The sequence below is a fragment of the Pristis pectinata genome, chromosome 3 (genome assembly GCF_009764475.1).
Source record: "Pristis pectinata isolate sPriPec2 chromosome 3, sPriPec2.1.pri, whole genome shotgun sequence".
Taxonomy (NCBI): domain Eukaryota; kingdom Metazoa; phylum Chordata; class Chondrichthyes; order Rhinopristiformes; family Pristidae; genus Pristis; species Pristis pectinata.
This window is the reverse complement of record NC_067407.1, coordinates 54900069-54927130: the sequence shown is the minus strand read 5'-3', so window position 1 is coordinate 54927130 and position 27062 is coordinate 54900069. Positions and strand designations below refer to the sequence as shown.

The following is a 27062-nucleotide window of genomic DNA, read 5'->3' as shown; positions in this document are numbered from 1 at the left end:
CAGCCCACTGAGTCCACACTGACCATGAAACATCCATTTACATTCGCAAAGATAAAACGCCAAAGGAACTCAATGGGTCAAGCAGCATCTGTGGGGGGGAAGGAATGGTCGATGTTTCAGACCGAGACCCTCCATCAGGACTGAGAGTGGAGAGGGAAGATAGCCAGTATAAAGAGGAAAGGGGGAGGGGTGAACCAGGGCCGGTATGTGATTGGTGGACCAGGGAGGGGTGAAGGATGATGGGCAGTAGGAGCCAGGTGGGGAAGGGAAGAGGTGGAGTTGGGAGACGTACTCATTTACATTAATCCTGAACTAATCACATTTTATTCTCTCCTCCTTCCCGTCACCTCCTTCCTGATTCACCACTCACCTATACACTAGGGGCAATATAAAGTGTCCAATTAACCTACCAACCTACATGTCTTTGGAATGTGGGAGGAAACTGAAGCCCTCAGAGGAAACCCACACAGTCACAGGGAGAACATGCAAACTTCATGCATACAGACAGTGCCACAGGTCAGGACTGAACCTGGATCACTGGAGTTGTGATGCAGCAGCTCTACCAACTGTGCTACCGTACTGACGATGCTGTCAGGGCTTCAGGGCCTGTGTTATAGGGAGCGGTTGGGCAGGCTAACACTTTATTCCTTGGAACATAGATTAAGGGGTGACCTTATAGAGGTGTATAAAATCATGAGGTGTATAGATAGGATGAATGCACACAGTCTCTTTCCCAGGGAAGGGGAAATAAAAACTAGAGGACATAGGTTTAAGGTGAGAAGTGAAATATTTAAAAGGAACCTGAGGGGTAACTTCTTCACGCAGAGTGTGGTGCATATATGGAATGAGCTGCCAGAGAAAGTGATTGAGGCAGGTGCAATTATGACATTAAAAAGACATTTGGATGGGTACATGGATAGGAAGGGTTTAGAAGGATATGGGCCAAACATAGCAAATGGGACTAGTTTGGTGGACACAGAGTTGGCATGGATGAGTTGGGCTGAAAGATCTGTTTCCATGCTGTCTTGCTGCACCAGGAACTGATCTTAGTTCAGAGTTCACTGCATTCAGTTAAGGATGTTTTGTTGGTTACTCAAAAACAGTTGACCCATACTTTGAGACCTGATACAGGGTCTTGACCTGAAGTGTCAACAATTCCTTTCCCTTCCCCACCACCCACAGATGCTGGTCAACCCGCTGAGTTCCTCCAGCAGTTTGGTTTTTTTAAACTTTGTTTTTTTTAAAACTTTGTTTTTCATGTGAGCCTTAACAAGTCGCACCAAAAGAACCAATGGACAATTCAGTTATCATGTCCTGGAATGTGTTGAGCTGTGAAAAATATATTTATCCAGACAAGAGAAGAATATTCCATTACATTGTTGCCTTATAGATGGTTAGAACAATTTTGTATGTCAAGAGAAGAGTAAAATGGCTGCAGAATGACTAGCATTTATCCTGCTACTGGAATCACAGTATTAATGAGACTAGTTCCGGTTAAATTTCTCCGTGGTGACCCCCCGCATGCAGATCACGAGAGATTCAACAACACTAATGCTATTGAAGGTCACAGGAATGTAGGTATGCTCTCTACTGCTGGAGATGATTACTGCCTGGAAACATCAGGTCCAAACGTCACTCGCCATTTAGGCATCTCCTCTTATTGCTTCATTATTAGCAAACCTCCCCACTTCTGACCTTACTTTGGAGACAATACAATTGCCAAGTGTGTTTGGGTCAGGAACACTTCCCGAAAGAATTCCTGCAGCAATGGTGGATTTCTGATTTCTGGTCAGAGGTGCTGTTTCATTATAATTTCTCAAAAAGCATATATTAAAAATAATTTTGCCACTTGTCTACTGGGAAGTAATTTTCCATCGGATCAGCCCTATCATGAAGCAGATAATGTAAAAAAAATTGTGAGGTGCCGCAGTTAAACAAAAATAGGATTCCAAACCAACTTATTAGGAGCAGTGACCAAAAGATCACACCAATAATTACTTTCCAAAAGTGGTCCAAGGAAGGGATTAAAGTGGAGTGACTGGTTTGTTTAGGAAGGGAATTCCAGAGAAAAATAACACACAGCAATACTCTAATTAAAAGAAAGGGTATTGCCAACCAGTCATAACAATATAATTACATTGATTTGATAAGATCTTTATTACTTCAAAAAACATCTGATATCTATGTAATAGAGTCATACTGAACAGAAACAGGCCCTTTGACCCATCATGTCCATGTCAACCATCCAGTACCAATCTTTACTAATCCCATTTACCAGCAGTGGGTCCAAAGCTTTCTGTGCCTTGGTGATTCAAGCACTCATCCAAATGTGAGAGTAGCTGCCATATTCATCATATTGACAGAAGTGTTCTGATGAAGCGTCTTTGAACTGAAAAGTTAACTCTGTTTCTCTTATCACAAGTGCTACTGAGCTGCTGAGTATTTCCAGGATTTTCTGTTTTTGCTTCCAATTCCCAGCAGCTTTTGTGTTCATTGACTTATACTTTGTTCATGTTACTAACTATGGTTGAAGCATCAATGGAATACAAGGTTAGTGGAAGCTTTAACTGGAACAGTGGAGAACTTGCTAATATTGGACATTGACAGGAACACTTTAACTACATTATAACATTAGCAACCTGTTATAAGACCTGGATGTTTGTCGGTTCCAGTAAGTGCAGTGGAATTGTGTATAGGTCCTGCTATATTGTGAGTGATTTTACCTGCTTTGCTTCTGTCCACATTCAACTTCACCCCCAGCACCATAAATTAACATAACTAAATATTTGCATAAGAGACTAAATGAGAAACATGTCAAAAAGATTCAGTTCAATAATATAGCATTGCCAAAGGGTAGGGGAAATTAGAGTTTATAGCCAAAGCGGTAAACCGTTAACCAGATGATTCATAATCGAGCTAATCCAATTGAAATTAATTTCCAAAAGACAAGAAGCAAAGCTATTTCAAGACATTTTAATGAAAACCATCAGTATCTCATAGAACAGAAACTAGATAAAGTGAGAAACCTTTGCAAAGCCCTTTGTTTCCGAAGCATCTGAATCATTATGTTTATGTTGGACTTTTCTCCCCTTCTGTGGCTGGAGTAAAGCAACTGGTGTTGGACCTTTGCTGCGGTTTCCTTCCTTGGGCGCTGAGCTCTGGCTAGTTTTACTAACTAGAACTTCTCACTCGGAGCTCCCAGCTGCCACAGCTACAGAAGAAAATGGATGGTGGGGTGGCAATAGACTGGGTTGGTGGCGGAGGATGAAGGGAATTTGATAGAACAAGTATGGTGGCCAATGTTATAAACGATGTAAATCCACACAAACTCAGAAAAACTAAACAAAATTATGGTATCAGGTGGTAAACAAAGAAAAAAAATGACAAAGTTACCGAGAAGTCAGTTGGACAGGTCCATGGATAGGAAAAGAGGGAGCAGCACACAAAGCACGGGAGGGACTCAGCAAGTCAGGCATCATCTGTGGAGGGAAATGGACAGTCGAAATTTTGGGTTGAGACCCTTCATTCCAGCATCTGCAGTCTCTTGTGTCTCCAAGGTTTAGAGGGGTATGGGCCAAACGTGGGCAAATAGGACTAGCTTAGATGGGCATCTTGGTCGGCATGGACAATGGATTGAAGGGGACCGTTTCTGTGCTGTATTACTCTATGATTAAATCAGATTGCATAAAAATGCTTTTCTTCCAGCATTGTGCAACTGAAAATTAATTCCCCCTCCCCCCAACTGAGTGCAATAATAACAATTTCTGATTCTTTTTGTCTCACTCTGGCACTTCCGGCTGTGAGTAACCCCTGTGCCTCCAACACAATAATCGCCTCGCATGCACAGGCAGGAAGGAATCATTCCCGATGCAATTAGCCTTTTGGAACATTGCAGAGACAACCAGGACCATGTAGTCCTGGGAGCAATCACCTTTGGTCACTCCCTGGGACAACTTAGTCTTCAAAGCACCGTACATTACTGGGACACACGCCAGGTAAGTCTATAACTTACCTTAATGTTTGGCTCACCCCCTACCTTTCCCCGTCACTAGATGAACCCCTCCATCATCCCCACACCGTGGTTCCATGATGTGCAGTGGTTAGTATAATGCTATTACAGCGCCAGTGGCCTGGATTCAAATCCAGCCGCTGCCTGTAAGAAATTTGTATGTTCCTCCCATGTCTGCGTGGGTTTCCTCCAGGTGCTCTGGTTTCCTCCCATGTTCCAAAAGACGTACAGGTTGGGAGTTGTGGGCATGCTATGTTGGCGCCGGAAGCGTGGCGACACTTGCGTGCTGCCCCCAGCAAATTCTCAGTAACGCAAAAAGATGCATTTCACTGTGGATTTCAATGTACGTGTGACTAATAAATAAATCTTATCTTATAATATCTTATATCTTGGCCATCCAACCTCTACATGAATTCCGATTCCTGTGCCTCCATTCCCAATATCAGTGCTAGTGCTCCAAATATCCTGATTCCCACCACCACCATGTCCATTGCTCCAGGTAGGCTCTGTTTGGACGAGGTCCCCACCTGTCCAGCCATGTATGCCAGGCTCCAATATGCTGACCTCTCCAACCAATCACAGTTCAGACCTGTGGTCGTCTCCAATGCTGAACCCAGCCTCCAACAGAATACAGACTGGCATATCTTCATTGCCAAAAGTGTGCAACTACAAGGCTTTAGAATACACTGGAAATTCAAGGCAAATATGGATTACTGGTTTTGACATTTCATCTTGCCAATATTGTTCAAAAGTGTGTATTTGACAAAAGTTTAATGCAACTCAGTGCAAGCTAGTTTAAGTAAAAAGGAAAAGCAACAGAAAGACAATTTTACATTGCAATTCACAGCCAATTAATTCCTTTTGAAATGAAATTGCAGCTCTAATGTAGGGAAGTTGTGCAGAGCAAATTTCCACAAACTGTCACAAGCTAAATGATTAATGAATCTCTTTTAGTGATGTTGGCCAGGAAACCAGAACTCTTCTCTCTTGGTTTAACAACTCAAACAAAGGACTAGAGCACTCAATAACGAAACGGTGAACAAAAGAAGGTAGGTTGAATTCAAGTCATGTTAGATAGATTAAGATAAAAGGAAAGGGGTGTAGAAAAACTAAGAAATAATTCAAAAAAGTAAAATTAAAACTAACTACATTTCTAGGAATAGTTAGCCATGTCAGGAATAAAGATCTGCAGTTTTAACTTTTCTGCTTCTGAGCTGAAACTGTTAAATTTCAATTCAGGTCCACAAATCTCATTAGCAGAATCATTACAGGCTGGTAGAAAGAGCTCAAACCATTTGCTTCAATATCCATTTGCACCACAAGTACTTGAAAACATACAGGAAGATTGAAGAAGACCTTTTGTTCTTATGAGGCTAATATAGGGGCAGCACAAATTGGCGAGAAATTTATGGCAATTCATTTCTCTGTGTATATATATATTCCTTGCCACAAATTGCCAGACTTTTTGGGCACTAAGGTTGTGAAATCACTGTTATTTTCCCAGCAATGTTTGGCGCAATATTTTGTGTTCTAAAGAATACAACTTTAAGTCATTTATTAAACTGTTAATATTAAAATGAAATTTAATAAACCTATGTCATTGTTAATATTAAAAAGTTACAAGTCTCAATTTGTTTGACTTTATAGTCCCTTGATTTAATTTTACAAATTAACTCAGAAAATAAGAGCACTCAGCTGACTCACCATTCATTTCAGAGACATAACTTCCATTGTCTGGGCATGATCACAGGAGAAACAAAGGCTAACTTATACTATAGGCTAACAAAGGCTAATGAGACAATTTATTACTGGTTAGCCCAATTTGCCATTGATTGTTATAAATATCTGGGAGAAGGTCCAGAAGTGTTCAGGATGGAAAAGTGTAACATATAACACTTCTTTTTATCCATTGTACTTATTCAATAATATTTCTACATTAAAATATTATGCAGAAGAAAATATAGCTGATCATTTTAAGGATGATTTCTCTTCCTTCTTAAACTTACCATAATAATTACTTCAGTGACTTTAATGTCCATCTTATTAAATTGGATAATTCCTTTCCTTGTGCATGGTTAGGATAGCATCCAGGATGAAATTAGCTTTAATTTCCCCATAGAGTTGGATGCTCCAAGACGGTGTGCCATGCTGCAGTAATTTAAGTTACTGGACTTATGATCTGGTGATAGAAGTTCAAATCCCACCACAACAGTTTGGGGAATTTAAATTCAGTCAATTAAATAAATTCTGGTGTAAAGAGCCAGTAGTAATAACAGTGACAATGAAAGCTATTGGACTATCATAAAAACCCAAATGGTTCACTGATGCCCTTTAGAAAAGGAAATTTATCAACATTACAAGTAACACACAAAATGCTGGAGAAACTCAGTGGAGGAAAATGGACATTCGACGGGGTCCATTTGAAGGGTCTCGACCCAAACTGTCCACTGTCCATTTCCCTCCATAGATGCTGCCTGACTCGCTGAGTTCCACCAGCGTTTTGTGTGTTGCTCCAGATTCCAGCATCTGCAGTCTCTTGTGTCTCCATCAACATTACATGGTCTGGTCTATATGTGACTTCAGATCCTCAGCAACTTGGTTGACTTTTAACTGCCCTCAGAAATGCTTGAGCAATCCAGCCATTCCGTTCAAAGGCTGGGCGTCAAATGCCGATCCAACCAGCAACCACCAGATCTAGTTAGTCAATTGAAAGAGGTACACAAATGTACCATCAAGAAACTGCATCAGCATTGGTTGAACGCTGATAATTCCCCAATGACACAAGCATGTTATTCTAATTCACTAACATTGGTATTATAATTCTAGTGATTCCCAATATAGTGAACCTATAACCCTACTTTAAGATTAGTTTTAGTTACCATATTAAATCAAGTGATGTAATACAAAGACAAAGATTTAGAATTATGATAATGAGCATTACAGTGCTATATTAATTTCATTGACATTGCTTTGAAATGAAAATGAAGATGACATGACATGACATGACTGCAGGAACAGAATTGTTGTATCCGTAAGGATGCATCAATTGTTCCTACACCAAACCTCCCACTGGAATACTGGAGAGCAGAACCATTTGATGCAACCTCTTGGTTAGTCTCCCAATGGAGCCATTGGACTCCTCAAGGAAGGTAATAGAATTGGTTACATTCCTCCAGTAAACGATTAGAGACTTTGCAGGGGAACTGCTGTCAGCTATATGATGGGTGAATTTTCTGCAGTTGCCTCAGAAATGACCAACATAGCCCATAGATTTGAAGGTTTTTGCAGTGGTTGATTCCTATTTGAATCTAAACGACAATTTTGGTGGGACAGAATTTTAGTGGAAAGATTAGCACTCTAACTTGTTTAAAAAAAGAACCTTTGTTTTAAACTCTTCCTAAACCATGGAATTTTGGTCCCTTGTACCAGGATCTATTCCTGCAGCTGTTTATGCTTCAATTCCACTATGAATTTCTATTTAGTGTGATGAGAACATACTTACCCAAATAGTCTGTTTTTCAACAGATGATACAAGAAAGCCTATGCAAATAGGCAGTGCAATATTGATGAAAACCACTGAGGAACCACGGAGAGATTATTATCTTATGTTTCGCACTCATGTGCAGTTTCAAATTTCTTAAGAAATATATTAAATGAATAAGACTAAGAGTTTCAAAGCACCAAGCTTTGCTTGACAAAATTTGGAAATGGATCATCTGTTTTAATTAGCAACAGAATTAGAAAATGCTGGAATCACTCAGCAGGTCAGGCAACATCTGTGGAAACAGAAACAGAGTTAACATTTCCAGTCAAAGACCCTTCATCAGAATGGGAAAGAGAGGAACCAAGTTTGTTTTAAGTTGTGGAGAGAGTGGAGGAAGGACTGAGGGAATACCTTGTAATAGGGTTAGGCTAGAATTGCAATGGGAATGATGAAGTCATCTGGTTGATAGACTTACGAGGGCAGTGAGAGAGAGAGAGAAAGAATGCGAACAAAGGAATGTAAAAATTGCAAAATACAGAGCTGCAGAAAATGCCCAGCAGTTCATGCCATGCTAGTGTGAGAGAAAAACCAAGTTTATATTACAGTTGAAAGACTTACTGTAGGACTCGTTAGTTCTGATCAAAAGAGAGAAAGTGGGTTCCTTAAGGTTGATATCTAGATGGTTGTAATCTGGTCAGATGGGAGATGAGGTGCTGTTCCTCAAGCTAATATTGGGCCTCGCTATAGCAGTACAAGAAACCACAGACAGATAGGACAGAGTGGGAGTATGAGGGGGGATTAAACTGGTGAACAACAGGAAGCTCAGTGTTTACCCTGTGGATTGGATGCAGGTGCTCTGCAATGAGGTCAGCCAATCCTTAATGATTTCTCTAAGGCAGTGGAGACCTAGGATAGGGTGGCACTACTAATAGAGCTGCTCTTTCACTGTTCCAACCACTCAGGTTCAATCCTGACCTCTGGTGCTGTCTGTGTGGAGTTTACATATTCACCCCATGACTTCTGTGGGTTTCCCCCTGTGTGTTTAGGTTTCCTCCCACATCCCAAAGACATGTGGGTCGAAAGGTTAATTGGCCACTGTAAATTGCCCTCCGTGCGTAGGTGAGTTGTAGGATCTGGGGGGGGGGGCGGTTTGGGAGATTAAAATAGGGATTTGTGTAGGATGAGTAAATGAATACTTATTCACTAGCCTGGATTCAGTGGGCTAAATGGACTGGTTCTGTGCTACATTTCTCTATAGACCTGTTAGGCATTTCCTACTGTTATGGATTTCACAGCATTTACATCCTTATTTTTTTTTTCTTTTTAATTGCCTCATATCACAGCTCTGGTGTTCCTTTGTTCATGTTTTTTCTCTTTCTCCAATTTCCCACTTCAACCTATCAACCAAATGACTTCACCTATATTTTATCCCAACAGCAACTATGGCCTCACCCTGTCACAGATATTCCCTTTCTCCTATCCATCCCTTCCCCACCCAAAACTAACTCGTCTTTCTCTCTTTCCCAGCTCTGATGAAGGGTCTTTGACTTGAAATGTTAACTCTGTTTCTTTTTCCATAAAGGTTGCCTGACCTGCTGAGTGTTTCAAGCATTTTCTGTTTTTATTTCAGACTTCCAGCTCCTGCAATGTTTTTGTTTTTCTTTTGCTTTAATTGGCAAGTCAATAAATGTTTAATCTGTCCAACTGAAGCCAACATTCTTAAGGTCTGCTGTTTTGATTAAATGAAAACTGGAATCAACATTAGAATTACCTCTACACCTCCCAGAAAAAAAATTCAGCTGTAGAATTTATCACAAGAGCGCAAAAATCCTGAGTGTCAGGAAGGTAATAAAAAAGCATTCCATTTGCAATTAAATCTTTGCAATGAAATGCAAAAAAGAATTTAAAAATCTAGATAATTTTTATTCATAGCTGACCACAGATGATCATTTCTCATACACCTTCAAAATTACCCATATGAGTGTCGTTGCCCTTTGCATGCATTTCTGTGGCCAAGAGTGGTTGTGCTTTCTGATCATTATCCATTTTTCTTCAGTCTTTTTCCTTGTGTAATAATATCAAGAGAATCAGTCACATGAAAACAATGCCTTGACTCAACACAGCACTCCTCATGAAGCTGTGATACAACTATGCATCATTAATGAATTCATATTTCTCGGAGTGTTCATCACAGTGTAGTGGCATTGAACTTTGATTCTGAATGGGGTTTGAATTTTTGGTCCTTTATTACCTCCACCTGAAAAGTCAATCATTTTGAAGTTCAAAATATTGTATTTTTATTGCTCTACCTTTTAATGATAGTCTGTTTTGCAAATTTTCCACACTGTCTTGTGCTGTATCTGTTCCTTACTGATCTACAGAGTAACTACAATGCCTCACACCATATCTGCCCCAGTAATCTTTAACATATAATAAGCTACAGCATGACGAAATAAATTACATATATTTTAATGCACTTTGAAAGTCGAGCTAAACTAACAGCATATGTTATATTTAAGATATAGGCAATGTTCCATGGTGCAGGAATTAGGAGAGTTGACTTGGGTCAAAATGATTATTTTAAGAAAGTTTCCAAAGTCTGAATCCAGTTTGTAAGCATACAGTCCAAGCATTTCTGAAATGGAACACTGATGGGAAAATGTGAACACTTTTACAATGAATAGAATGAAAAAAATGTACTTTAAAAGGATTTTTTTCAACTCCTGTACACAGAAGAGAGAAAGCACATGGTGAATGTTACAGCTTTAATAGGTGTCATGATGTTAAAGTTACATTTGATAATCACTTCCAAGTAAAAACACTGCTTTTTTATTTCCCAGTTGAGCAATGAAACCTTTTTTATGGTATTTATCAATCTACAACATTACCTAACGTCTAGTGTATGTGGTATTTTTATGAAAAGGTGAACAGGAGTCAGTGATAGTTTGCCATTTTTGCTGCTCGCAGTTCACTTATCCCACTTTATTATTACTGAAGGGCAATTTCATGAACCTATTGCCAGGTAACCAGAACATTCAGCAATGATAACACATTGTAAGGTAAGCATTAATACAGGATAGTTAAAGATGGGACCAGCAGTGAAGGGAGTGGGAAAATAGAGAATCTGGCATTGATGGGTAATAGTATCAGCCTAGGATCAGAATAGGTGTTAATATAAAGCATGGATTGTATACTGTAACAAGGTAGAGGCTAATCCAAGAGAAAATAGATTATATGTGGGAAAGAAGACTGTTCCCAGAAACAATGTGTGCATACTTAACTTGAGGATAAATGGAAACATGAAGCACAGAGGCTCCATACAACGTGTGGGGGAAAAAAAGGGAAAGTCAAATAAATTAAGCACAATGAGGAAGAAAAAAAGGAAAATGTTAAATGATGGAATACCAAATCTTCCCACGTTAAATTGAGTTTTGATGTGTTATTCATAAATAAATGACTTAAGTTCTGCACTGATACAATATTGTGTTTTTCAAGGAATAGCAACAATTTACACATTGAACTGAGTTTTTAAATGACTATGTCAAGAGAATATATGCCGATAACTGAGTGAACCAAATTTATTTCTTTTCTATTATCTTTCTGATTTCTTCACATACCCATGGACTGGAAATAGAATGCAATCCTCCCTCAATCTGTGAAAAGAGCTTATTGTGAGATTGGAATATCACTTTAATAAACAGAGCAGTAACACTTCTGCGACAAATGAGTTTGTGCAATGCTTTGTTGATTAGTGTTAAATCTGAATTTATATCAATTGCTCAGATTATTTCTTGACATAGTGCGCTATTCTTCAAATAAATAATCCCACTGCACTTTCAAGAATGCAGAACAATAAAGTACAAATTTTGATAAGATGACGGGACCTTCACATCTTTGTTTTAATTCCTTCAGTTTACATCTGCAAGTCAATTTCCGGTCATGCCTTCCCAAACAATAACTTTACTGCCCACTTCTTCCAAACTTTTAATTATCATAAATTCATAAAAGAAATAAAGATCATGTAATTAATTAGAACCACAGAAGAAACACAAATAATTTATTGGCTAAATATTTGCTGACAAATTTCCATCTATTTATTTTCCATCCCAAACTAACCCGGATTGATTGATCTTTCCTTATGCGTCTTAAATCTGGCCTTCAAAGAACATTAGGTCTTTGTCACATTTTCAGCGGTTCCATTGTTAAAAATCCTGTAAATTGGGTTTGAAGTGGAACTACCAAAGACCTTTCCCCTTTTAATTGCTTACAACTTGCAATAAATGAGGCTTCCCTGGACATAAAAGTTTAAACTTTTAAGAGCAGTTTTGTAAGCAAACTGGAAATCACTCTAAGTTAAAGCCAACATTTTGCAGAAACTAAATATTTCTCAATATAGTGTTGACAGGGTGTTGTATTGTTGGAGGAGCTGTATTTACTGTGAGATAGTAAACCAAGGATCTGCTTGTTAATTCATGTCCATGTAAACAATTCTACAACATCATTTGATAAACAAACATCTCTCAGTTGGATTTCTTCCCTCAAGCTACCACGCTACTGATTATTTGACTGTCTGTTCAGTTGCTCTTTGTAGGATCTTCCTTCATTCAATTTTGTCTCTATTTTTGGTTAGACGATAACAATTGCAGCATTCTAGAAGTACTTTGTTACCAGTAAATGACTTGAAGGACGGATATTTACAGAATAGGCTGCTCAAATTGGATCTATGCAAGCTAATCTTATTTCCCGGTTCTGGTCCATAGACTTGTAGGAAATTGGGCTTCAAGAGCTCTTCCAGGTATCTTTACTGTTTGTATCTCTAACATCCTTTCAAGCAACAAGTTCCAGGTCCCTACCACACAGCGTGTTTTTAGCCGCTCAACTCCCCTCTGATTCTTCTGTCATTTATATTTTAAATTCCTTACTTACTGCCAACTTAGTCAGGGGAAATATGATTCTATGAAATAGATCCTTCCTATTACCCAGTTGAGGCCTCACATAGTTGTGTTCATCTCAATTAAATTTTCCCTCTGTAGCTTTTGTTTCCAAGAAAACAACAGCTAAGGAAAACTCTCCTCATTAGAAAATATTTCAGGCCTAGTAATATCCTTGCAAATCTACAATGATCTTCCATAGTGTTATGACATCTTTCCTGTAGTATGGTGACCAGAACTCACACAACACTCTAAACCATGGCCCATCTACTGCTTTTTTATTATTCCATTTCTATGCTCTTGTGGTTGATAAATCAACTAATAAAGATAACTATCATTTTTGCCTTCTTAACAAACATCTACCTCCTTATTGTCTTCAGGGATCTGTGGATACCTGTTCCAAGATCCCTCTATTGTCTAACGCATCTCAGTATGTCCGATCGTTTACTGTACGTTCCCTTGCCTTGTTTGACCTCCCCAAATGCATCACCTCACACATCTGGATTGAATTCCAATAGCCACGTATGTGCCCTCTCAACCAGTACATTGATATTTTCCTGCACCTGGCAATCCTCTTAATATTAACCACACTGTCTCTTCATATTTTGACCATGGAGCTGCCCATCGGAGGCCCCGGTAATGCAAGGTGCTAAAATAAATACAAGTTCTTTCCTTCTTATTGTAAATAGGATTAATTGAAAAATAGCACACAGTTCTCTGAGATAGATATGTCTAACCTTAATTCATACAATGATATGAGGTTGGCAATGTTGGTTTGTTAATCTGAGCAAGATTCATGCCTCAACCCAGAACTTCTCTCCTTTAGCTGAATTTCTGATCTCTGACACACCACGGAAAATTGGCATATCGGGGAATGGGATGGAAAGTCAACAGTTCCGATCTCCAGTCACAAGTAAAGGAGGCAAATCAGATTCATATACTCTAAACACAAAAGTAAATTTCTAAATGACTTTGAATATGTTTACAATTTTCATTTATGTAACACATTCAAGATATTAAAATTACTTGATGTTGAAGTGAATTGATTGGAAATTCATAAATATTATTGAAGAAAATAATCTGTATTTTTTCCAAAGCTTTCAAGAACATCCCAAGGTACTTTACAGTCAATGAAACATATTTGAAGTATTGGTACTGTTGCAATGAAAGAAATAAAGCAACCAATTTGCATGCAGCAAAATCTTACAACCAGCAATGAAATAGATTAACAGATTGTCTGCTTCTAGATGTTAGCTGCAGGATAAGTATTGGTCAGGGCATCAGGAGAGTCCCCTTGCTCTTCTTCAAATAATTCTGTGTGACCCATTGCATCTCTGGAAGTGCAGCCAAAAACAACAGCCTGACAACACTCTGGACACAGCAAAAAGTGCTACCAGGGAGCCAAAGCTGTTAGCTCACTCCAACAGTTCAGTTGCATTTAATATATCCCATACTTTCAATTTACTGTTCTTAGTAATAACCTATCCATCATTAGTCCCTACCAATCAATCAAGTATTTTCATCTGTTTTGGAACTGTAAGCACATGTATTTCTATTCACACAATGATTAACTAAAATCTTGCCAATTATTCTCATTGTGAACCCCTAAGGCTTGAAGTCCCAATTTTTCCATCAAACCTAGAACAGTACAGCACAAGAACAGGCCCTTCAGCGCACAATGTTCCAGTACAGTAATTTTGGATATCTAAGTGAATACAACAACTGATAGCTTTCAACATTCTGGTCAAGTAATATGAAAGTTGAAGTGCTTAATTTTGAAATTAAAAGCACTATAATAAATAGTGTTTCCTATGATAATTAGATAAGTTTAAAGCTTGTTTTTTAATATCATCTTTTTAAAATGAAGACATGTGAACTTAATTTCCAAATATATAAATCACAAATTACTTATTTCAGTAATATATTGAATCACTGATTATTTTTAAATCTCCAGAAAAATGAAATTCTTCTCACCTTTTAGTAACATTGTATAAACTTTGTTTGTAAAATGATAAAAAGGTTTTGATGGCATACACCTTGTGACAAAAAATTTAGCAATAGGTAGAAGCTATCTTTGTGCTATTTCTAACTTAAAAGTTACTATTTGCACTGCAAGTATGTGCTGCACAGTGCTGCCCATTCTACACGTCTTTCCAGTCTCTGTGTTATAGCCACGACTCATCTTCTCTCACGTAAAGCTCCACTCCATGCCAGGCTTTTCTGACAGCACCAAAACAACACATCCTATGGTTCACTTAAAACTTTCTCCGCTGTTCAAAATCAAGACACAGCAATATCAATTGTCTCCATTTCAAAACTGTGAATAAAGAAACCAGGTCTTCTCTTCAAACTCTTCTCTTTGGCCACTGAGTGGGAAGACATCTCACTTGTCCTCCCACTCAGTGGACATTCATGGGAAGTCTTGCTTGTAAGAAAGGACAAACAATGGTTTATGGAACCCGTTCAACACTCAACATGATATTACTCTCCACTGACTGACAGACAGTACAACTTCGTATTTCATATTTGCTTATGACAGAGAAGGAGGTCATTCAGCCCACTGAGTTTATGCTGGCTCTCAGAGCAATCGCACCAATCACATACCCGCCACATTTTCCTGCAACCCAATCTCTCTCATGCACCTGTTAACTCCCCCCAATTTTCCTGTCAGCCACTCACACCAGGAGTAATAATAACAGCAGTGCCTGACAAACAGGTTAATGGTCATAATTGTCTTCTCGGCTCAAGTGGAGTGGTTGGAGGAGGGGAATGGGAATAAACTAGCCCTGTAGGATGAAGTGCTAAGATTAATTTTGATACAAAAACATCTATTGGTCCAGCATTCAATTATTAATTAGTTAGAACCTGAATACAGCTCTATTGGGAAAAAATGGCCATATGTTTCTTATATTTCCTGATGACATAGAAGGAGGCCATCAATAATTCTATGCCAGTTCTCAGACTATTCCTCCCACTTTTTCCCCTGTATCCTATTCTCTCTTACATGCCCATCAACTCCCCTAATTCTCCTGTCACCCATCCACACCAAGGGCAATTAATCTACAAGCACGATTTTTGGATATGGGAGAAAACCTACATGGTCACAGGGAGAATGTGTAGACTCCAACAGATAGCACCCGAGGTCAGGATTGAACTCGGGACACTGGGAGCTGTTGCACCACTATACAAGAGTGGAGTCGGCTTTTGTATCAATCATTATTTACTGCTTCTGGCTGACACAAATCTTTTATCTATGCGAATACAAAAGAGCTTAGTAATGGGAAGTCAAATACTCCATGTCTGATCGATGCTTCAAGTCTTCACATCAAGCAAATTTTTAATAATAGTTGATAAACTATTCATTTTTCCTAGTAGAGCGACTTCCTTTCATTCAGAATTTGTCCTTTGTGATTTACTGTATTGTATCCTTTTACAATCTCTAGGTAAATACAAATTTCTGAAAAGATGAATACATTAGAAGGCAGAGAAGAAACTGTTTGGCTTCTAATCCTGCATGGATGACACTTGCTCTCTCTAACATTGACCTAAGCCAAAATTTGCAGTGTCAGTGGATTTCAGCAACCAACTGCCACCCGCCTAGGAAAAGGGGTGAGTCGTCATGGAGTTCCCAGCACCCACATACAGATCAGAACCATCAGCTAGTGATTCTACTGATGGCTCTGAACTACATATTGGAACCTTTCTGCACATGCATGTGGCAGATCTGACCCAAGTCTAAAGCTAGATGGATTTGATCGCACAGCAAAATTATGGTGAGAAAACAAATAAAGATGCTGATGAACCTAATTCTACATTTGTGAAAATAATATAATCAGAATACATATCGGAATTAACCAGTTGCAAATCTGACTGGTAACTTACAATCTCTACAGAAGAACTTTGTAAACACAATAAGACAAACAGAGGAAGAGTGCTAAAGAGCTTGTGACTTGATAATACAATTCTGATGTTGTGCCCCATAGTCTGAAGTTGGACATCAATTCTAAAGTTTCCCACGTTTTGGTCACTGAATGCAGTATGCATGCAAAACCTGCATCAGGCTACAGTGCAAGCACTGGAGCTGCTCCTGCTGCCGGTGATCATCTGGTTATGCCTGCCATGCAGACAGCAAAAAAGTTGTACTTCACCTCAAAAGTTTTTTTTCCACACAACATCAGTTTTCAATACCAATGTCTCTCTGCAATTAGGATTATAAAAACTTGTTTGCTCTTCATTTTTGTTAGTTCTTAAGGAGCCACGCTTTATTGATGTATCCATATTTTAAAAATAATAAGATTTCCCGGTTTAAGCAAAAATACTGGCGGTTTGTTACAGAGCTGTCACAAAGGATTTACAAAAAAAATAGCATACCTTTATGAAGAAGAACACTTTCCTCAACACAAATGCCTAGATGATATATGCATATGTATTCCTTTGTCTGTGTATCTTCACCAATCTGCTTTTGGTCTAAAGTTTCTTAGAACCCCCTACTTTCTCTGTCATAAGCGAAGCTGATGTAAGACGCCTGCAAAAAAAAACTAACATTCTGGGCATTCTTGGGAGTCAGCCAGGGATCCCAGAATTCCATGAGAAGCACAGGCTGTTTCAATTAGAAGCACTGACTATAACCAATCGCAGCAGTTTAGACCCATTTCTACTGGCCCAAGGGACTCTGCATATTACTGACAACAAGGACTGAATGAAAAGTACTGTCCAGCCCTGAAGTCATGCAGGAGGTCTTTGTTCTGTTATAACTTGTCCAAAAGAGAAACCGTAGCAACACATAGGCACTGTACAGCACCATTGTAGCATTAATTTTTGATTGGGTAGTCTTTGGAAAATTTCTGAATTCTCTCAGAATACATTTACTGAAAGCAATCTGCTTTCAGTTATGCAAAGTGGGTTAGAAATTCAATCACATAACATTTTTTTCTCTCATTTCACTGTAACTGAAAATTAACCTACTCCAGAGTAAAATGTGGCACCAACATTTGGGTTGCTTTGTCTCAATTCAGACTGATTCAACCTCTACATCAAGGCTACCTTCCTTACACAGATGCTGCTCGACCTGCTGAGTTCCTCCAGTAGAATATTTGTTGCTCCAGATTCCATCATCTGCAGTCTCTTGTGTCTCCAAGTCTATCTGGCTGTTGTTCCTTCCCAATGCAATAACCCTTTTGGAACATTGCAGAGAAACTCAGTTGTCCTGAGATGGACCTTGTTGTTCACTTCTGAGGCAACTCAGGCTTCCCGACACACTTCTGAAGGAAATTTGGTCTGGAAGCTTTGTCGGTTAGGTTCTTTAGAAATCTTTTAGTTATCTTTCATCCTATCCCCACCTGCATGGTGCTGAATCCCTCCTTCAAGAACACTCCCTTCTCACAGTTGATGCTCTGAAGAATCAGGTCACGTATTCCTGACTCTCCAGTCCCTTGACACCCCTATCCTCCCAAACATCCAATCCTCCAATTTGCTTGCCAATTTGATACTGGGTACCCCCATCCGGATGCATGACTGATCATTGGCTCTGATCCTGGGTCTTGCTTTGGAATCCATGGCCAGTTATTCATCACAATCCCAAGACTCCATTCCTGATCATCAACCATGATCCTGGGATCCTCCCAAATACTTGGCCACAATCCATCGTACATACTCCCACCTTCAACTTTTGGCCACCATCCATCCCAAACCTAAACCTGGCATTGGTCCTGGATCCTGGAATTATTGGAGTACGAATTGGGAGTATTTAAAATTCATCCCAAATGCTTGGAGCATTTACTCTGAATTCTTAAAAAGGTGAAATTCCATTTGGTTACATCCATGGCTATGGGTGTAGATAAAGGCTTTGGGGGAGATGTCCCATAGCTGAATAATTGGCACTTTACTACAATAGCCACCTAGCATACCCATTTGGTTGTACTGGACTCCTCAGCCACCATGGGATTGGATGCACATTTATTTTGGGAACAAAACTCTTTTGCCTTTTGTAAATGGAATGCATTTTTTTTTTGCACAAAACCTCTCACAGGTATTTGTCCTCTTCCTTTCAGTGGATAACCTACATAATGAAGGATCAAAAATGATTTCACTTGTAACATGAATGCTAAACTATTCTATATTGAAGCTCCTGAGAGTACAGATTGCAGTAGGAGCCAATAGGGCCACCTTAGTTCTCCTGGCATTATAGGAACCAGGAGTTGGCCTGACAGATAAAATCATTGGAAAGATTTACCCACAAACATCCATTTTATCCACAAACATGTGGGGCGGCTCAAGTTTGGACTTGCTTTCCATGGACTTCCAATCTGTTTTAACTTCCAAAATCTATTTGGCCTTGATCTTATTAAATGGTGACAAAGCCTTGAGGGGCTGAATGGCCTGCTTTGGCTCCCAATCATCCCTTTTGTATCAATGTGATATTTTCAAACAGTGACAGAGATAGTAGAGCTGCTGTCTTGCAGCACCGGATCCCTGGGTTCAATCCTGACCTCCAGTGCTGTCTGTGTGGAGTTCGCATGTTCTCTTCTGTGTCCATGTGGGTGTCCTCCCACAATCCTTGTAATGTGATGGGTTTTAAGCATTAAAGGAGGAAATATTTTCTCCCCCAGAGGGTGGTAGGGGTCTGGAACTCGCTGCCTGGAAGAGCGGAAGAGGCAGAAATGCTCATCACATTTGAAGAGCTGTGACCTGCTGAGCTAGCAGCCTCACGCTGGAAGCTCTATTTTGACTGACATTGACACGATGGGCCGAATGACCTCCACTGTGTCTTAAATTTTCTTCGAGTCCATAAAATCTCGATCTGTATTCAAGGCAGGACACGGTAGTGTAGTGGTTAGCATAACGCTTTACAGTGCCAGTGACCCGGGTTCAAATCCGGCCGCTGTCTGTAAGGAGTTTGTACGTTCTCCCCATGTCTGTGTGGGTTTCCTCCTACATTCCAAAGGTGTACGGATTAGGAAGTTGTGGGCATGCTATGTTGGCACCGGAAGAGTGGCGACACTTGCGAGTTGCCCCCAGAACACTATGCAAAAAGATGTATTTCACTGTGTGTTTCGACGTACATGTGATTAATAAAGGAAACTGGCAATACAAAATTAGAAAAGGCAAGGTGGGGGGGATGGTCAGTGACGACATTGCCAGTGTGAAGTAGAGAGCTCCAATAGTGAGAACTCAAGACTGAAGAAGCTTTTATTAATGTGCCGGCATAAAGTTAGAGGGGAGAGGGTGAGACTTTGGGAGAGGAATCTGTGAGAAAATGTGTGTGTGTGTGTGTGTGTGTGTGTGTGTGTGTGTGTGTGTGTGTGTGTGTGTGTGTGTGTGTGTGTGTGTGTGTGTGTGTGTTTGTGTGTGTGCTGAGGTTGTGGTAGGGTGGAAGTTTGGGGATGTTGGCGAAAGTGCAGAATATGACACCGTGAACATGTAGGAAGTTCAAAAGTGCTCAGAAGTTAATGAACAACTTTTCAAGTGTGGTCACTGTTGTAACATAGGAAACTGGGAAACTAATACACCCACAACAAGCTCCCACAATAGCTATGTGATAATACCGCAGAGAGTCTCATTTTGATTTTGTTGGAAAACTGGGCTCCCTGCTCTTGCTCCACCAAACCCATGGGACCTGAGACTGGTTGGAAGGAGGAAAAGAATACTGGAAGATTAAAAAATGTCAAGCAGTGACAACCAGCTCCACCCTTCCCTGTCGCAAACAAGTTCTCAGTGGTTGTGGTTATAATAGTAGAATGCAACCTTTCATGTGGTCCACACCAGATGCTTCATGAGATCAATGAAGAGAAAAAGTTTGGACTCGCTCTCCATGGACTTCAATCTGTTTTAACTTCTCAATCTTATTAAATGACGACAAAGTCTTGAGGGGCTGAATGGCCTACTTTGGCTCCCAATCATCCCTTTTGCATCAATGTGATATTTTCAATTCCTACAACAAGCAACTTTGTGACCTCTCTGAATGAGACTAGCAATTAGGTCCCAACTAAGGGGGAGTTTGTTCAGAGGATCCAGAACTACTGTATAGTGGAGCAATCTAAAATAATTTTATATATAAACTTTTACAGCTAGTAGACAAGATGCGGCTTTATTCTATTAAGATCAGGCTTGATTCATACCCAAGTTAGCAGAGATCAAAGGACAATGTGCTCGCAGTACCACCCAGTCCCTTTGGACGATTACCTTTGAAGATAAAAACAGCAGGATTAAATATGCCAATAAACTTGGCTAATCCTTCCCAGCCCACAAGATGAATTCTGAAATTTAACTGAGATGATGTGCTAATTGCAACTGATTGCCACAAACATTCTTTGATATTTTTACGACTGTAATATTTGTGGAGTACGCATTGAGAGTATTTACAATTCAGTCCAAATGCTTGGGGCATTTACTCTGAAGTAACCCTTTGTTTAGGTAAATTTATGGGTAATCAGCGACCATAAAAGAATATTTTCTAGAACATTGAAATAAAGAGCTGTTGCTTGTGTGCTGGTGTTAAGCAATGGCCTGGGATTTTTATGCAGTGAATTACCCCACCGTTGTTCTAGTGAAAAGGTATATATCCAGAGTTTTGAAGAGATAGTTATGCTTGGGCTTTTTTCATACCTCTTGGAGTCATTATTAACTTAAAACTCATGGGGAAAGGCTTCTATTAGCTAGGATGCATGTAGACTAAAATACTCTTCAATTTGCATATCAGGACCAGACCAAGGGGCGACAAGATAAGGCTGCACTAATTTTGATACATAACTTAGCCATCTGTTCATCATATCTTTCAATGGTGTCTGAAGAACTCAGAACAATGTCAACTGCAAACCCTCCAAGACTGAAGATGAGGGCCCAGATTCCTAGGTATTTTCACCTGGGGAGAGGGGACTCTGGTGCTGATTGCCAATTTGCACACAGCCAGGATGATGGAAAAGTTCCAAGAGAATTTTAACATTCTCACAAGGAAAGTAACCCACTGGACCGTCATTCTGTTCTTGTCTGTTAATCAGCACATCGTCAACCTTCCCTCATAAAACAGCATTCGCATAAGCAACCCTTCAGAGTGCTGCCCCAATCCCTGAGCAGTCATTATTAACGTGAAAAGCCTCAAGATTCCTTTCTTTATACCCACACATACTTACTTCAGTGCTATAATTCTACTAAACATGTTATTCAATTACAAGCCGTCCTCTTGAAGGAAAAAGTAGTTACAATGTTGGCTACATGCAAGCCACCAAGTGGGCTTCCTGACAGCTTCAAACCCTTCATGGCCATTAAAGAGAAGAAAAATGGTATTGGTATTGGTTTATTATTTCCACTTGTACCAAGGTACAGTGAAAAACTTGTCTTGCATACCATTCATACAGATCAATTCATTGCACAGTGCCTTGAGGTAGAGCGGGGTAAAAACATAGGCATCTGTTGTGGGAAATGACGTCTCCACTATTCTCTTGACTGGAGGCAGGGTTGGGACTGATCATATACAGTGTCAGAGTGACATCACCTTGTAGATGAATTTTGCACCACTTCTCTGCCTATTTCTAAAGAAGTGAGGTTCAAACAACGTAACCTGTATCCTCTTTTTGTGTTAAACCACCACAGCATGAAGGGAGCAGCAGAGAAGAGATGAGGAAGAGGATGATAATAACGACGATAATGTCTGTCTGCATAGCACATGAAGTTACTGCAGAGATAACTGGCCTGGAATTCCTCAGCTCCAACCTCCTACATCTCATCATCCGCGCCACATGTTCTTTTGCTCCTGGACAACATCTCAAATACCTTCACTCAAAAAGCAATTAGCATTTGTTAGGAGACACAAGAAATTCTGCAGATGCTGGAATCTGGAACCAATCACAAAAAGTGCTGGAGGAACTCAGCAGGTCAGGCAGCATCCATAGAGGGAAGTAAGCAGTCCACGTTTTGGGCCGAGACCCTTCATCAGGACTCATGATGTAGCAATTCACAAAGAATGAAGAAATAGTGGATGAGGAGGAAGATTTACTCATTCCCCTAGAAATCTTTTGATTGCTTTGATCCAGAATCACCTAAAAAGAAAGTTTGAGAAACTTGACAAACCTCCTCTGAGGTCAGTTCTCACTGTGGCAACAGACAGGTGTAATCCTCAAACTTATAGCTCTGATATGTGGGAATATCTCAGATTTGTTTTTGCTGTCAGAAGTAAGTGCAGCTTCACTGGAATGATCAGCAGATCTGGAATGCACGGCCTGAAAGGTGGCAGCAGCAGGTTTAATAGCAACTTTCATGGGAAAGGAACATCTTGTTGGGCAATGAGGAAGGAATGGAGGAGCTGCATTATTTGAATACAGGCAACCCCTGTGTTACAGCCATTCGGGTTACGGAAATTCATCCTTAAAGAATTCACAAATCACTACACAGAAATTTGAGTCACGGAATAAAATTCACTCTCACAGAATTTGTGTGAACAAGAAGTTAGTAAATCAACGGAAGTTTTTTTCAAGTCACATTTCCTCACACATACATAGATAATGCAGTTTTGCGTTACAGAAAATCGCAACACGGCCCACTTTCTAGGAACACAACCTCCCCTAATGCAAGGGGGGGGGGGGGGTCATCTGTAGTGCTTTAAAAGAGCCACTAGGGGAATAATGGGTCAAATGGCCTCTGTCCTCACCATAAGAATCCATACACTGATATTTAGAGAAAGGCAAAACGTTTGTCATCAATAATAATATGATGAAACAAACAGAACTTTGTCAAATATCATTGTAGTATGTAATTTTACTGCTTTGTGGTTTTTGGGACCTTGTTATTTCATAAAGTCAGTTCAAGTAGTTAGGACTATAATCTTTACTAAAGACAGCTTTTGAAACATGAACGATGTCTCAAATTGTACTTTGAAATGAACAAGAAAATAAGCACTGTTTATAAAATCTAATGACATAAAGTAACTTCTTCACAGAAGTTATTCTGATTTAGACGAAAGCTTGGATTGAATAGAAATTATGACCCAAGACTAAGTTGATATACTTTGGAACGAGACTCTTCATTGCCTTATTGGCATAAGGAGTTAATGCAAGAAGCATCAATTTCCTTCATTGCCATTTTTCCGACAATTTTATATTTTAAAACAACTTTTGCCCAATCTTTAATCATCTTTTTTTGTTTTGCAGTCTCTTGGCTGCAAAGATGGGTGTGTCTCTACAAAAGTGGAAGATTCCTCATGGCAGAAGCACTTTTGCTCATATAAATTGTACAAATAGGGCCCAAATAATCTTGAATACCAGAAGTCAGCAGATCCCTCATCTGCATCATGAATTGTGTAAGTTTTTTTATATGGTTGTCCAGTCGCTGGTCCATCCCTTTCCTGTACAGTACTGTAAAGAGAGGATGACAACGTTTGTTCAAATCAGAATGCCTCAGTGGTAGACCTTGCTTCCCTGTTTTATAGTGTTGTTCCTGACTCCACCGAGGCTTGCACAATTATCACCCATTGGGGAGGGATCCTTTACAGGTACACTTTCTTAATTGCACTACAAGTCATGGTGATTGTGTTCAAAGCAGCCACATCACAGATTTATATGCCAGGTGACAATAGAGATCAGATGGTATTTGAGCTGGTCTTGCTGCGCTCACTATTAAAGCATCAATAACACACACAGCCCCACACACAATGGAGCAATGCTCTGCCAGCCCATGTGAACAAGTGAGGTATCACTAAGACAGTGGTACTATCAATAGTGGTCAAAGTCACCTCAGCCAATTTTAATTTCTCTGCCCTCTTCTGGATAACATCAAAGAACATTGAAGATCCACTAAGGTTAAAATGTGAATTAGAGTCATAGAGTCATAGAGCATGGAAACAAGCCCATCGACCCAACTCGTCCATGCCCACCAAGATGCCCAAGCTAGTCCCATTTGTCCATGTTTGGCCCATAACCTTCTAAACCTTTCCTATCTAAGTACCTGGTCAACTATCTTTTAAAAGTTGTTATTGTACCTGCTTCAACCACTTTCTCTGGCAGCTCATTCCATATACGTACCACCCTCTGTGTATAAAATTTGCCCCTCAAGTTTCTATAAAAATCTTTCCCCTCTCACCTTAAACCTATGCACTCTAGTCCTTGATTTCCCAACCCTGGAAAAAAGATTGAGTGTATTCACCTAATCAAGGATTCAGAATCAAGGATTGTCTGATCTGCTGAGTGTTTCCAGTATTTTCTATTTTTATTTCAGATTTCCAGTGTCTTTTTTTATTTTTGATTGGAGGTTAAAAATGCAACCTGGGAAGCACAAAGCAGGTAATTATGAACTGACAACCTGTTTTACAGCACTTCTGAATTTTTAAATGATGATGGCAAGGAATTTGGGCCTGGTTCCATTTGGATTCTGCCACAAATTTCAAGCAGTTACTTTACTCTTCTCTGGCACTAATGGTGGAGTCTGAAAATTGCAGTCCCCAATGGCAGGAACTAACTCACTCAATGCATTTGCCACCGAACCACCAAAACGATTACAAACTTATGTATTGTTAAGAGCACTAGATAGCACAAGGTTAAAGCATAGCAGGAAAATTTGGTTTAACAAGCGACTTCAGACTCAGCTGGTACATTCAATTTCAAATGACGCCATTCAGGAGGGCAAAGGATGACACTGGGATGGCCTGTTATTGCTGCAGGCTTATGTATAGAAGAGAATGCAAGCAACAAGGCTCTAAGCTTGCAAGCAATTGCAGGAAAGATATGACAAGGGGTTATAACTTTACACTTAGAGACAGGCCATTCAGCAAGGAAAAATAGGGAAATATTCTTCATGGAAAAGGATGCAGAAGTGTGGAATTTTCCCCACAAAATTGCAGTAGGTGCCAACTCAATTAATAATCTGAATAGTGAGAATGATAGATTTTTCCCTGCCAAGGATTTCAAAGGATGTGGAGCCAGATAGGTTGATGGATTTAAGACAGAGCTCCACCATAAGCTTACTGAACAGCAGAACAGTCTCATCGGGCTGAATGACATCAAAGTCAAGTTTATCGTCATGCGCACAAGTACATGTGTGCACAGGTGCAATGAAAACTTACTTGCAGCAGCATCACAGGCACATATCATCTATTCCTTAACCCATCTTATCCCTCAGACTGCAGCCTGCAACTTGCTCTGTGAGTGCAGCCCAGAAGGTAGACACAAATATGTGTCAATTCTTGAGAAACAAAGGACTGCAGATGCTGGAATCTAGATGAAAAACATGATGATGCTGGAGGAACTCAGCAGGCCACACAGCGTCCATGGAGAAAAGCAGGCGGTCAACATTTTAGGTCAGGACCCTTCTTCAGGATTGAAGATAGGAAGAGGAGAAGCCCAATATATAGGAGGAAAAAGCAGAGCAGTGATAGGTGGACAAAAGAGGGGAGGCGGGGTGGGCACAAGGTGGTGCTAGGTAGATGCAGGTAAGAGATAGTGATAGACAGGTGCGGGGAAGGAGGGGAGAGCAGATCCAACAGGGGACAGGTCAAAGGTAGGATGGAAAAAAAAGGGGCTAGAAAAAAGAGAGATAGGTTAGGAAAGGGAAGAAGAGGCATGGTTGGGGGTGGGTGTGGGATGATATTAAGAGAGGTGCAGGTGAATCTCTGTCTCACCTGAAAGGACTGTTTGGGTCCCTGGATGGAGGTGGTGTAGGGGTAGGTGTTGCACCTGTGACGGGGGCAGTGAAAGTCCCCTGAGTAGGACCCGGATGGGTGGGGAGGGATGAATGAACTAAGGAGTTGCAGAGAGAGCAGTCCCTGCGAAAGGCAGAAAGGGGTGGGGAGGGGAAGATATGCTTGGTGGTGGGGTCCCATTGGAGATGGCAGAAGTGGCGGAGAATGATGTGTTGGATACGTAGGCTAGTGGGATGAAATGTGACGACAAGGGTGACCCTATCCCTGTTGGGTCCCCCTTGTACCCTTCACACTCAAATTCCCTGCCAATCTCATTACAAAAGACTTGAATGCAAAAGTAGGCAGAAATTGATGTAAAAAATTAGCGCACAAGTAAAACATCAAATTCATACCATAGCCTAGAAACTGGATCGCTCAGTATGTTTTTTCTTGTGCCGTTTGATCCAAGATCACCTTTACCTGGAATGCATCATTTCGGTGATCATTTCCCCATGAAATTTCAACAATTACAAACCCAGATCGAACACTTCTGTTTGCCATCCTCCTTGGTGCACCTTATGTTTCCTTGGCATTAGGTGCTCTCCCAATGATATCATTTGCTGTTCATTACAAATGTCATGAAACAGGCTTGAGGAGAACCAGCAGTGCATTGTGCTACCTTCTTGCTTTTCTTGTGGCTAAAAGGGACACTCTGCTGACATTGGGGAACCTCGACCGGCACCTTTAGAACCGACTGCAGACTGCAAACACCTCGCAAGTCCACAGACTGGGCTAAAACTAACAGTGAGTGCTTTTTGGCATGTTTACCTGCTGAGCTACATTTCAATGGGTGCCTCAGTGGGTTACCCCTGACAACAGTCCACTACTGCTGGCTTCTTGAAAAGGGAGGCAGGCCACTCAGGTAGGGATGGGAGGTCTTGGAGCAGGAGCCACAGACGTCCACCAGTGAATCCCCTATTCCCATTGAGTTTACAGAGACACCACGTTGCAGCAAGACTGGTCTGAAGAGCAATA

At 40.3% G+C, this 27062-nt stretch overlaps 1 protein-coding gene across 2 annotated transcripts in view; it reads right to left on the bottom strand.

Annotated features, from left to right (window-relative positions):
• ddr2a (discoidin domain receptor tyrosine kinase 2a) overlaps positions 1 to 16939 on the bottom strand; it is a 130768-nt gene extending 113829 nt beyond the window's left edge. For both annotated transcript variants that reach the window (XM_052011065.1, XM_052011067.1), the window contains exon 1: positions 16796 to 16939. The gene's annotated coding sequence lies outside the window, so the exon portion shown is untranslated. The remainder of the gene's footprint in view (positions 1 to 16795) is intronic.
• Between the last annotated feature and the right edge of the window lie 10123 nt (positions 16940 to 27062).